This window comes from Pogona vitticeps, chromosome 3 (genome assembly GCF_051106095.1).
Source record: "Pogona vitticeps strain Pit_001003342236 chromosome 3, PviZW2.1, whole genome shotgun sequence".
Taxonomy (NCBI): Eukaryota; Metazoa; Chordata; class Lepidosauria; order Squamata; family Agamidae; genus Pogona; species Pogona vitticeps.
Window position 1 is genome coordinate 106,978,358 of NC_135785.1, and position 11,103 is coordinate 106,989,460.

General features: G+C 44.9%; 1 long non-coding RNA gene across 1 annotated transcript in view; it reads right to left on the bottom strand.

The window, feature by feature from the left end:
* The window catches only part of LOC144588346 (uncharacterized), a 497,164-nt gene extending 488,052 nt beyond the window's left edge, over positions 1–9,112 (bottom strand). The window contains exon 1 of the long non-coding RNA XR_013543860.1: positions 8,565–9,112. This is a non-coding gene — a long non-coding RNA (uncharacterized LOC144588346). The remainder of the gene's footprint in view (positions 1–8,564) is intronic.
* Positions 9,113–11,103: the final 1,991 nt, after the last annotated feature.

An 11,103-nucleotide genomic window follows, 5' to 3' on the forward strand; every position in this document is an offset into this window, starting at 1 on the left:
GACGCTGGAAGATGGGAGCCTCAGGTCAGAAGGCGTCCAACATACTACTGAGGAAGAGCGGAGAACAAGTACAAGTAGCTCCAGAGCTAATGAAGTGGTTGGACCAAAGCTGAAAGGATGCTCAGCTGTGAACATGCCTGGAAGTGAAAGGAAAGTCCAATGCTGCAAAGAAAAATACTGCATAGGAACCTGGAATGTAAGATCTATGAACCTTGGGAAGCTGGATGTGGTCAAACAGGAGATGGCAAGAATAAACATTGATATCCTGGGCATCAGTGAACTAAAATGGACAGGAATGGGCAAATTCAATTCAGATGAGTATCATATCTACTATTGTGAGCAAGAATCCCGCAGAAGGAATGGAGTAGCCCTCATAGTCAACAAAAGAGTGGGAAAAGCTGTAATGGGATATAATCTCAAAAATGATAGAATGATGTCAATACGTATCCAAGGCAGACCTTTCAACATCACAGTAATCCAAGTTTATGCACCAACCACCAATGCTGAGGAGATTGAATTTGACCAATTTTATGAAGATTTACAACACCTTCTAGAACTGACACCAAAGAAAGATGTTTTTCTCATTCTATGGGATTGGAGTGCTAAGGTAGGGAGTCAAGAGATAAAAGGAACAACAGGGAAGTTTGGCCTTGGAGTTCAGAACGAAGCAGGGCAAAGGCTAATAGAGTTTTGTCAAGAGAACAAGCTGGTCATCATGAACACTCTCTTCCAGCAACACAAGAGGCAACTCTACACATGGAAATCACCAGATGGGCCATACCGAAATCAGATTGAATACACAAAGGAATTATACCAGAAAGATTTGGATATCCCGGACAACCCAGACAATGTAGTTGCTGACCTTGAGCCAGACATCCTGGAGAGCGAAGTCAAGTGGGCCTTAGAAAGCTTGGCTAACAACAAGGCCAGTGGAGGTGATGGCATTCCAGTTGAACTATTTAAAATCTTAAAAGATGACACTGTTAAGGTGCTACATTCAATATGCCAGCAAGTTTAGAAAACCCAACAGTGGCCAGAGGATTGGAAAAGATCAGTCTACATCCCAATCCCAAAGAAAGGCAGTGCCACAGAATGCTCCAACTACCATAAATTGCACTCATTTCACACACTAGCAAGGTTATGCTCAAAATCCTACAAGGTAGGCTTCAGCACTATGTGGACTGTGAACTCCCAGAAGCTGGATTCCGAAGAGGCAGAGGAACTAGAGACCAAATTGCAAACATGCGCTGGATTATACAGAAAGCTAGAGAGTTCCAGAAAAACATATACTTCTACTTCATTGACTATGCAAAGGCCTTTGACTGTGTGGACCACAGCAAATTATGGCAAGTCCTTAAAGAAATGGGAGTGCTTGACCACGTTATCTATCTCCTGAGAAACCTATACATGGAACAGGAAGCAACAGTTAGAACTGGATATGGAACAACTGATTGGTTCAAAATTGGGAAAGGAGTACGATAAGGTTGTATATTGTCCCCCTGCTTATTCAACTTATATGCAGAATACAGTACATCATGTGAAAGGCTGGACTGGAGGAATCCCAAACTGGAATTAAGATTGCCAGAAGAAATATCAACAACCTCCGATATGCAGATGATACCATTCTGATGGCAGGAAGTGAGGAGGAATTAAGGAACCTTGTAATGAGGGTGAAAGAGGAGAGTGCAAAAAATGGTCTGAAGCTGAACATCAAAAAAACTAAGATCATGGCCACTGGTCCCATCACCTCCTGGGAAACAGAAGGGGAAGATATGGAGGCAGTGACAGATTTTACTTTCTTGGGCTCCACGATCACTGCAGATGGAGACAGCAGCCACAAAATTAAAAGATGCCTGCTTCTTGGGAGGAAAGCAATGACAAACCTTGACAGCATCCTAAAAAGCAGAGACTTCACCTTGCCAACAAAAGTCCGCATAGTTAAAGCTATGGTTTTCCCTGTAGTGATGTATGGAAGTGAGAGCTGGACCATAAAGAAAGCTGACTGCCGAAGAATTGATGCCTTTGAATTGTGGTGCTGGAGGAGGCTCTTGAGAGTCCCCTAGACTGCAAGGAGAACAAACAGATCCATTCTAAAGGAAATCAACCCTGAGTGCTCACTGGAAGGACAGATCCTGAAGCTGAGGCTCCAATTGTTTGGCCATCTCATGAGAAGAGAAGACTCCTTGGAAAAGACGTTGATGTTGGGATAGTGTGAAGGCGAGAGGAGAAGGGGACAACAGAGGATGAGATGGTTGGACAGTGTCATTGAAGTGACAAGAATGAATTGGACACAACTCCGGGAGGCAGTGGAAGATAGGAGGGCCTGGCGTGCTCTGGTCCATGGGGTCACAAATGACTAAACGACTAAACAACGATGATGCGCCTTATCTGGATAGGACTAAGGCCAGTCTCCCACTAATCTCTCCATTGTCCCCCTACCTTTACTTTTACCTTTCTGGTGTCTTAATGTCATGTGTGGTATACTGGTGTCTGCTGAGAATGGATAAAGATGGGTCCCCAGGCTTTAAAGCCATCTCACTTTATTTTCCTTCAGTACTGCTTGCCTTAATATTTACCTCCCTGCCTAAAGATCTAGGAAAGGGAAGCAATTTCCTAAGACTTCAGCTGACTTATTTGAGATTTGGCTACCCCAAATCTAGCAGTGAAAGCAAGATGATGAGTAAGTGACCTCTGTTGGCCTGTCTGCTGACCATATGTATTTTTGGGGAAATGATATTTTCCCTTCAGAGTCTTTCAGTTTAGCTGAATGATTTACAGACTGAGCAGGGAAGCAGAAACGTCCTGGTTCATGCACCCCAGGTGACTTGAGGGCCTGAGACAGATAAAAGAGAGGGATGCCACAGATCCGTTTTTATTATCAGTGCATTATTTGTTGTAGGCAGACCTCATGCAGATTATAAAGGCAAAATAAAGGGGTGGAAGCAATGGAAAAGTTAGCACAACAAAGAAATCAAAAAGTACAGCAAACGAACAGTGATTACTTCAAAGTAATGGCTCAGATAAAACTGTGGTGGAAATAAGACGAGGGACTTTGTATCTTTCGAGGCTGTGGAAAATTCTCAATTTCCACAGTTTGTATAAGCTAATGCAGCACTTACTGGCTCCCATAAAAGCAACAGCTGTGGGGTGATATATAGTGAATCACTTAAGAGTTATACAACCCACTCTAAAGCTAGCACCAGCTCTGCTTCTTATGCTTTATCACAGTGTGAAATTTTAAACTCTGTAACAAACATATTGTCCTCTGCTCCTCATTTCTCTGAGCAGTAAGAAGATACTTAAGGCAGCGTACTGAGTTCTGATTCCTTTGGAAAACATCACATGGGAGACTTAACTTTATAATATTCAGCTTTTACGAACATACGCAAAGCTTACCAAGAGCAAACTTCTGCAGCAGGCAGTACAGCTGCTGATACGGTTTCCAACTCTTTAAAAAGAGTCCTCGTACATTTTATACAGAGTTTGTTCAAAGAATCAAGCAGGGGTTATATGAAATGTGGTTACTGTTACATACAGCACTGATGTTACCTGTCTGTCATGGGTTTGGAGGGAAAGTTCCATCCTATGGGGAGTGGAAGGCGGGACATCAGGAGGAGGGGCTGTACTGTATAAATATGTGATGCCTGTGTGGTGAAGATAGGAGATGCTGGGAGACACTGGGATGTGACGAAGCAGCAGCTGGGAAGAAGAAGCTGTTGTGGGAGTCTGTGTGTCAGACAGGGTACTTCTGTGTGTCAGAGTACCAACCTGATAGGTTCAGGTGTCTGTTGGTTAGCCAGAACTGATAGGTTCAGGGTCTGTGCTTCAAGTTAAGGGTTCTGGGTGAACCAAACTGTGTGTATGTATGAGTGAGAATAAGCCACGTTACTTTATTTATTCACCTGATTGTTTTATTTTTCCATGTGTGTGTTTAAATAAACCTTATTCTTTTTATTGTTTAAAAATCCATCCCTGGTCTGTGTGACTTCTTAAAGGGAATGGTTGGTGGCAGCTTAGTGTAACTGTGTGACATATCCCAGTAGGTCTGGGTTTGTCACATTGATTGGTGTCCAGCGTGTGGGATACGACTGGTCCAGTTGTCCAGTGGTCCAGCAAAGCCTTGGCAAGCGTGCCCAGAGCAAGGGGGGTCTAGTCAGGGACAGTCTGAGGCGCGTAGGTAATCTTCTAGGTGTACCTCACGGGGAGGTGCGCTAGTAGAAGAACGTGCCAACTGGGGAGACTTAGATTAAGGTGCTCTGAGGCAGCCTAGTTTTGGCGGGAAAAAGCTGAGGCAAAACTGCGTAGTAACAGTGAGCTAGCTTGCCAGCTGAGAGGCCCAGCAGAGGGGGGTAGGCTCTGACTCGATACTGTTGCAAGTTAGTGCTGAAGAACAGCAGCAATCTCTAGGGAGAGCTGGTTCTGAGGCAAGAAGGAAAAAAGTGGTCGTTTTATTTTGAGGCTTGACTTTTAAAGCAGCCTGTTCTGAGGGGGGATTATGCCCTTGACTCGAAGCCAAATGGCCGAAATGAGTGAAGTGAAAGACCCCCAGATTGACCAAGGTTCTGAGGATGAATTTGGCTCAGTGCAAGGTGACAGCACAGGAGAGCAGAACCCAGAACTTAGAAAAATACTCATAGTCCAACAGCATGAACTGAGGATGAGGCAATTTGAAATGGAGGAAAGGGAAAGAGAAGAAAGATTAGAGAGACAGAGAATTGAATTGGAATTGCAGAGAGAGAAAATGGCGTTTGAATTAAAAAAATTGGAACTGATGAATCAGAACAATAATAATAATAGGGATTCTGAGGGAGGCCAACTGTCTAAAGCTGACCTGAAGAAATTCCCTGTGTACCACAAGGGAGATTGTCCTGAGGTGTTCTTTTCCTTAGTGGAAAGAGCGTTTGTGGACTTCTCAGTGAGGGAAACTGAGAAGATGACCATCATGCGATCTTTAATCAGTGGTAGCCTGGCTGAGGTCTATGCCGAGATGCCTGAGGAACTGATGAAAGATTTTGCAGAGTTTAAAAAACTGGTGTTTGCGAGACATGGGATAAATGCAGAGCAGCTGAGACAAAGATTCAGGTCCCTCACAAAAAAAACCAGAACAGACTTTTACCCAAGTGGGGGCCCAATTGGTGAGGCTGCTTGAGAAATGGCTATCGCAGGAAGGGACAGAGACCTATGAGCAGCTTAAAGATTTGATAGCGCTGGAACAGTTCTATTCAGTCCTGCATGGGGAATTGAAATTCCAGGTGAGGGAAAGGAAACCGAAATCTGTGGCAGCAGCCGCAGAGATCGCAGATTTTATTTCCCAAATAAGAAAGCCCTTGGGTGAGGGGAAATCTGTAGGTAAACCCAAAGAAACCTACAGCAAGTACTCTCAGGGACCAGGGAAAAGCCAGCAAGGGGGAGGGGCCCATGGTGAAGGGAAGCCCTCAGACATGAAACTAAGACCTCAGATTTTGGAGGGAAAACCAAAACAAGATGAGAGAGAATCAAAATACACCAGAAAATGTTATTTCTGTCAGGGAAAGGGTCATCTAATCTCAGAGTGTGAGAAATTAAAGCAGCTAAAAGGAATGGTGCCTCAGAATGCTAGTGGGACCAAGCCAAAAGCTGTGTTCTGTGTCCAGAAAGAGCAAGGCTCAGTGTCACTGAGGGAGCCGGTTGCCATGACTACTCAGTCTGGAACAGCTACCTTTGCTGATCAGGCTGAGGAAAATGGTCCTCTTGTGGAGGTAAAACGCTGCTTGCTGGTGAAAACAGATTCTCAGTTGTTTGAGACAGCAGGGGTGGACGTAGGAATACTTGACCGACAGTATAGGGGGCTGCGGGACACTTGTTCCCAGGTAACCCTGTGCCATCCAGATATCATCCCTAGGGAGTTTATAATCCCAAATGAGAGCATGAAGGTGGCAGGGATTGAGGGGCAGGTAATCTCTCTGCCAGTAGCAGAGGTACCTGTCAACTTTCAAGGCTGGAGGGGAGATTGGCGGCTAGCGATTTCATCGACTCTGCCAGCAGCCGTGCTCGTGGGAAATGACCTGGCTGAACATGTGAAACGGGTGCTAGTGATTACACGCTCACAAGCCACCACAGGGACAGTTCAGGGGGGTAATGATGAGCCAGAGACGGAAGCAGAGGGGAGTTCAGAAGCTGTGGTGGAAACCTTAACCACAGACAGCAGATTTGGACAGGAGCAAAAGGCAGACGCCACTCTCCAAAAGTGTTTTGAACAGGTGACTGACGCCCAGCTAACACCTGAAACCCCAGTGAGATTTCTGGAGAAAAAGGGGATTTTATATAGAGAGACCCTGAGGAATATCTCAAAAGGGGGAGATGGGATCAGAAGTCAGCTGGTGGTACCTGAAAAGTATCGCCCCATGATCTTACAAAGGGGTCACTCTGACATGTTTGCTGCACACTTAGGGGTGAAAGGGCCCCTTGATTTGATCAAGCAAGATTGGGAGCAGATCACCCAGGATGACCCACAAGACGTTGTGACATACATAGACACCTTGATGAATGACCTAAAGAGAAATCTAGAGCTGGCAGCAGAAAACCTGCAAGCTCAGAAGGTCAGACAGAAAACATGGTATGACCACAAAGCTAGAGAGAGGCACTTTGACCCAGGGGAGGAAGTGCTTTGGCTTAGGCCCTGCAGAGAGAATAAACTGCAGCTCAAATGGGCAGGACCATATAGGGTCATTTCCAAGATGTCAGACCTGAACTACCTAATAGAGCAGGAGGAGAACCAAGCAAGGAGGGTGGTTCATGTGAATGCCCTAAAACCCTACTACCGAGGGGAACAGAGGGTTTTATTCGCGATAAAAGCAGCTGAGAGTGAGGAAGCTGAATTACCCTTCTGGGAGGGTAGAGGGGAAGTAAAATACAACCCAGAGGAGGTGAAGATCAGTCCTGCACTCACCCAAGACCAGCAGCAAGAACTAAAAATGCTGCTTAGTAAATATCAACAGGTGTTTTCCAACAAGCCGGGGATAGTGAAGGGAGTGATGCATCGGATCCACACAGGGGATGCACCCCCGCAGGCAGTATCCCCATACCGAGTAACGGGACCCTATAGGGACAAGGTGCGGAAGGAGCTGGACGAGATGCTGAGGGAGAACATAATCGTCCCCTCTTCTAGCCCTTGGTCCTCTCCAATAGTCCTGGTGGACAAGCCTGATGGGAGCATTAGGTTTTGTGTCGATTACAGGAAATTAAACCGTGTAACCACTCCTGATGCCTACCCAATGCCCAGGCTAGACAACCTGATTGAAACCATAGGGGGTTGTCGGTTCATCTCATCATTGGACCTGGTAAAGGGATATTGGCAATTAAGAATTGATCCCAGGGATCAAGAAAAGACTGCCTTTTGCAGCCCTTTTGGTCTCTATGAGTTTCGAGTCCTGAGCTTTGGTCTCAGAAATGCACCAGCCACATTCCAAAGGCTGATGGACCAGACCTTGGCAGGGCTCAGTGACTTTACAGTGGCCTACATTGACGACATAGGGATCTTCAGTAATACCTGGGAAGATCACCTGATACACCTGGAGTTAGTGCTGCAGAGGTTAAGTGCAGCAGGGCTAACAGTAAAGGCCAGCAAGTGTCAGCTGGGTAGCCCAGAAATAAAATACTTGGGTCACATGGTAGGGGGAGGAATGATAAAACCCCTGGAGGCCAAAATAGAAGCTGTTCGTGATTGGCCTAGACCCAACACCAAGAAAAAGGTCAAATCATTTCTTGGGTTGGTGGGCTACTACAGAAAGTTCATCCCGAGGTTTAGCGAGATTGCAGCTCCGCTGACCGATCTGACGAGGAAGAAGGCTGATGACCACATCCCGTGGACCAGCGACTGTGAGGCGGCGTTCCAGAGGTTGAAGGAGGCGTTAATCAACTATCCTGTCCTGCGTGCTCCAGACTTCGACCGGGAGTTCATCATCTACACCGATGCGTCTAACAGCGGGGTAGGAGCAGTTCTGTGCCAGGAGGATGAGAATGGTGACCAGCATCCAGTGTCCTACCTGAGTAGGAAACTTCAAAAAGGTGAGAGACATTTGGCAACCGTGAAGAAGGAGTGTTTGGCCATAGTCTACGCGATCCAGAAGGCCAAGCCTTACATCTGGGGAAGACATTTTATTCTGTGTACTGACCATTCACCATTGCAATGGTTAAAGACAATGAAAACCCACAATAGCAAACTTATGAGGTGGGCTTTAAACCTACAGGACTATGACTTTGAAGTGAAGGTGGTCAGAGGGTCAGTGAACTGTGTTGCTGACGCCTTATCAAGAAGACCTGAAGAATGAAGACGGCGAAAGAACATGGACTATGTGTATATAATGATGACAAAAAGTAAAATGTACCTGTTTTTGAATTGGTTTGTATGAATAAAGGTAAATTGATGTAATGTAGATGGTAAATGTTTAAATGCCTATTTGCTATGGTTTAACTTAGAATGTAAGTATAAGTGAGTATAATATGGTATGTATAACTGTTGTTGTGTGTTTTATCAAGGTTGTTTTTTGGTGAAAAGCACGTTAGCTTTCCCCCTACAAAACAACTTATAAAGAGGGGAGGTGTTACATACAGCACTGATGTTACCTGTCTGTCATGGGTTTGGAGGGAAAGTTCCATCCTATGGGGAGTGGAAGGCGGGACATCAGGAGGAGGGGCTGTACTGTATAAATATGTGATGCCTGTGTGGTGAAGATAGGAGATGCTGGGAGACACTGGGATGTGACGAAGCAGCAGCTGGGAAGAAGAAGCTGTTGTGGGAGTCTGTGTGTCAGACAGGGTACTTCTGTGTGTCAGAGTACCAACCTGATAGGTTCAGGTGTCTGTTGGTTAGCCAGAACTGATAGGTTCAGGGTCTGTGCTTCAAGTTAAGGGTTCTGGGTGAACCAAACTGTGTGTATGTATGAGTGAGAATAAGCCACGTTACTTTATTTATTCACCTGATTGTTTTATTTTTCCATGTGTGTGTTTAAATAAACCTTATTCTTTTTATTGTTTAAAAATCCATCCCTGGTCTGTGTGACTTCTTAAAGGGAATGGTTGGTGGCAGCTTAGTGTAACTGTGTGACATATCCCAGTAGGTCTGGGTTTGTCACAGTTACGTGCTACAAAGCCACTTCTGGTGACCCTATGAATGAGTGATCTCCACATGGCCTATCACCATACCTGAATTTATATACAGAATGAAAAACCTTATTTAAACAAATTTTCTTTCGACTTCTAGATCTAGATCATTCCCTCCTGCGTTGTCCCTGTACTAGTGTTGTTAAGTTGCTTTCTAATAGCTGTTTCCTTAGTCCAGAGTTCTCAGGTGTTCTTGGACTACAACTCCCAGAAATTCTGGCCAGCACAGCTAGTGGGGAAGCTTTCCTGGGTTGGGAACCACTGCTTTAGTCTGTGCTTTCTCTTTGTGTCACAATGATTCTGTTCCGCTGTGCTCTCTTGGTCCTCCTACTTAGTTCACCCTTACATTGATGCACCACACTCATCCTTTTCTAATTAACCTCCATATAAAAATATTTTTAGTTCTCTGGTCCTTTTTAGCCATAGTTCACCAGCTGAGAGAGTGAAAGAGGAGGTTACGTTCTGCATGTCTTTTCAGGGGAGAGAAGGAGAGTCTTTATGTACCCCTGGTGGATTACCAACTGCCATTATGGTTGTTTTGTGGCATCCACTATGGTGGGAAGGTAACGTCGTTCTGTGTCTAGTCGCACTGGCCACGTGACCACGGAAACTGTCTACAGACAAATGCTGGCTCTATGCCTTGGAAACGAGGATGAGCATCACCCCCTAGAGTCGGGCACGACTGGACAATTTGTCAAGGGGAACCTTTATCGTTTCCTTTACACATACTGAGCAATCCAGCAATTCAACAGAAAGACAGAATTTGTCTGTGAAGCATCATTTCCCCCAAAATGAACAGCAGCATATTAGATCACTCATCCAAGAATGTTCTTTATAGTTAGTTACAAAATTCAGAAGTGTTTCTTCTCCACTACAATTTCATATTTGTTCCCCATACTTCACATATAAGCAGTACCTAACTGAGCAGTGAATACCCAATAGTATTCCTTGAAAAACCATCCTCAATCTTTTGAAAATCAAGTATCTTTGGCCAAAACATAGAAATGATAATGAAAATATCAACAGATGATATTTTCATGCCGGAATAGATATCACAGAAGAGCCTCGTGGCGCAGTGGTTAAACCACTGTACTGCAGCCAAAACTGTGCTCACGACCTGGGGTTCAATCCCAGGTAGCCGGCTCAAGGTTGACTCAGCCTTCTATCCTTCCAAGGTCAGTAAAATGAGCACCCAGCTTGCTGGGGGGGCAATGTGTAGCCTGTATAATTAACTTGTAAACCACCCAGCGAGTGCTTGAAGTACTATGGGGCGGTATATAAGCAGCACGGTTTTTTTGCTTTTATGATTAATTTGCACAAGTTGTCAATCTAAACAGAGGAAAGCCGTCTCCTCACATGATACCCCAATATTGTTTTTCTGTTAAGGGATATGGCTCCCCAAATCTTTCACCATTAACTTTAATCACTGGCTGTGTTGCTGAAGGTTGGCAGAAGTTGCAGTCCATCAACATTTAGTGGGTCTACTCTTGCCCTAGGACAGTGGTTCTCAACCTTGACTAACCAAGGAGTTCTTGGACTGCAATTCCCAGAAGCCTTCACCACTAGCTGCGCTGGCTGGGGTTTCTGGGAACTGTGGTTCAAGAACACCTGGGTTAACCAATGTCCTAAGTGATCAGAGAAGTGTTGGGTAAGGTTTTGCATGTTCAATATGCTAGACAACAGGGATGTGCTTCCAGTTGAGAATTTATTGGGAAAATGAAGCAAAGAAAGGATATTTGTCCTTTTCTGAATGGATCTAAAGTGAAATGAGGAAGCCTAAATAGCACTCAAATCAAATCTGGATTTTACGAAGAGCCAAATTCTCCTTTAGTGGTTCACATGTGAAAAACACTGCACATACGATTTTTTAAAGGTCCTAACACATCTCAATGGAAAACAAATGTAATATTGCAGCAGAACCAGGAAGCCCAAAACAGATGATTGACAGTAGAAACAGGGAGC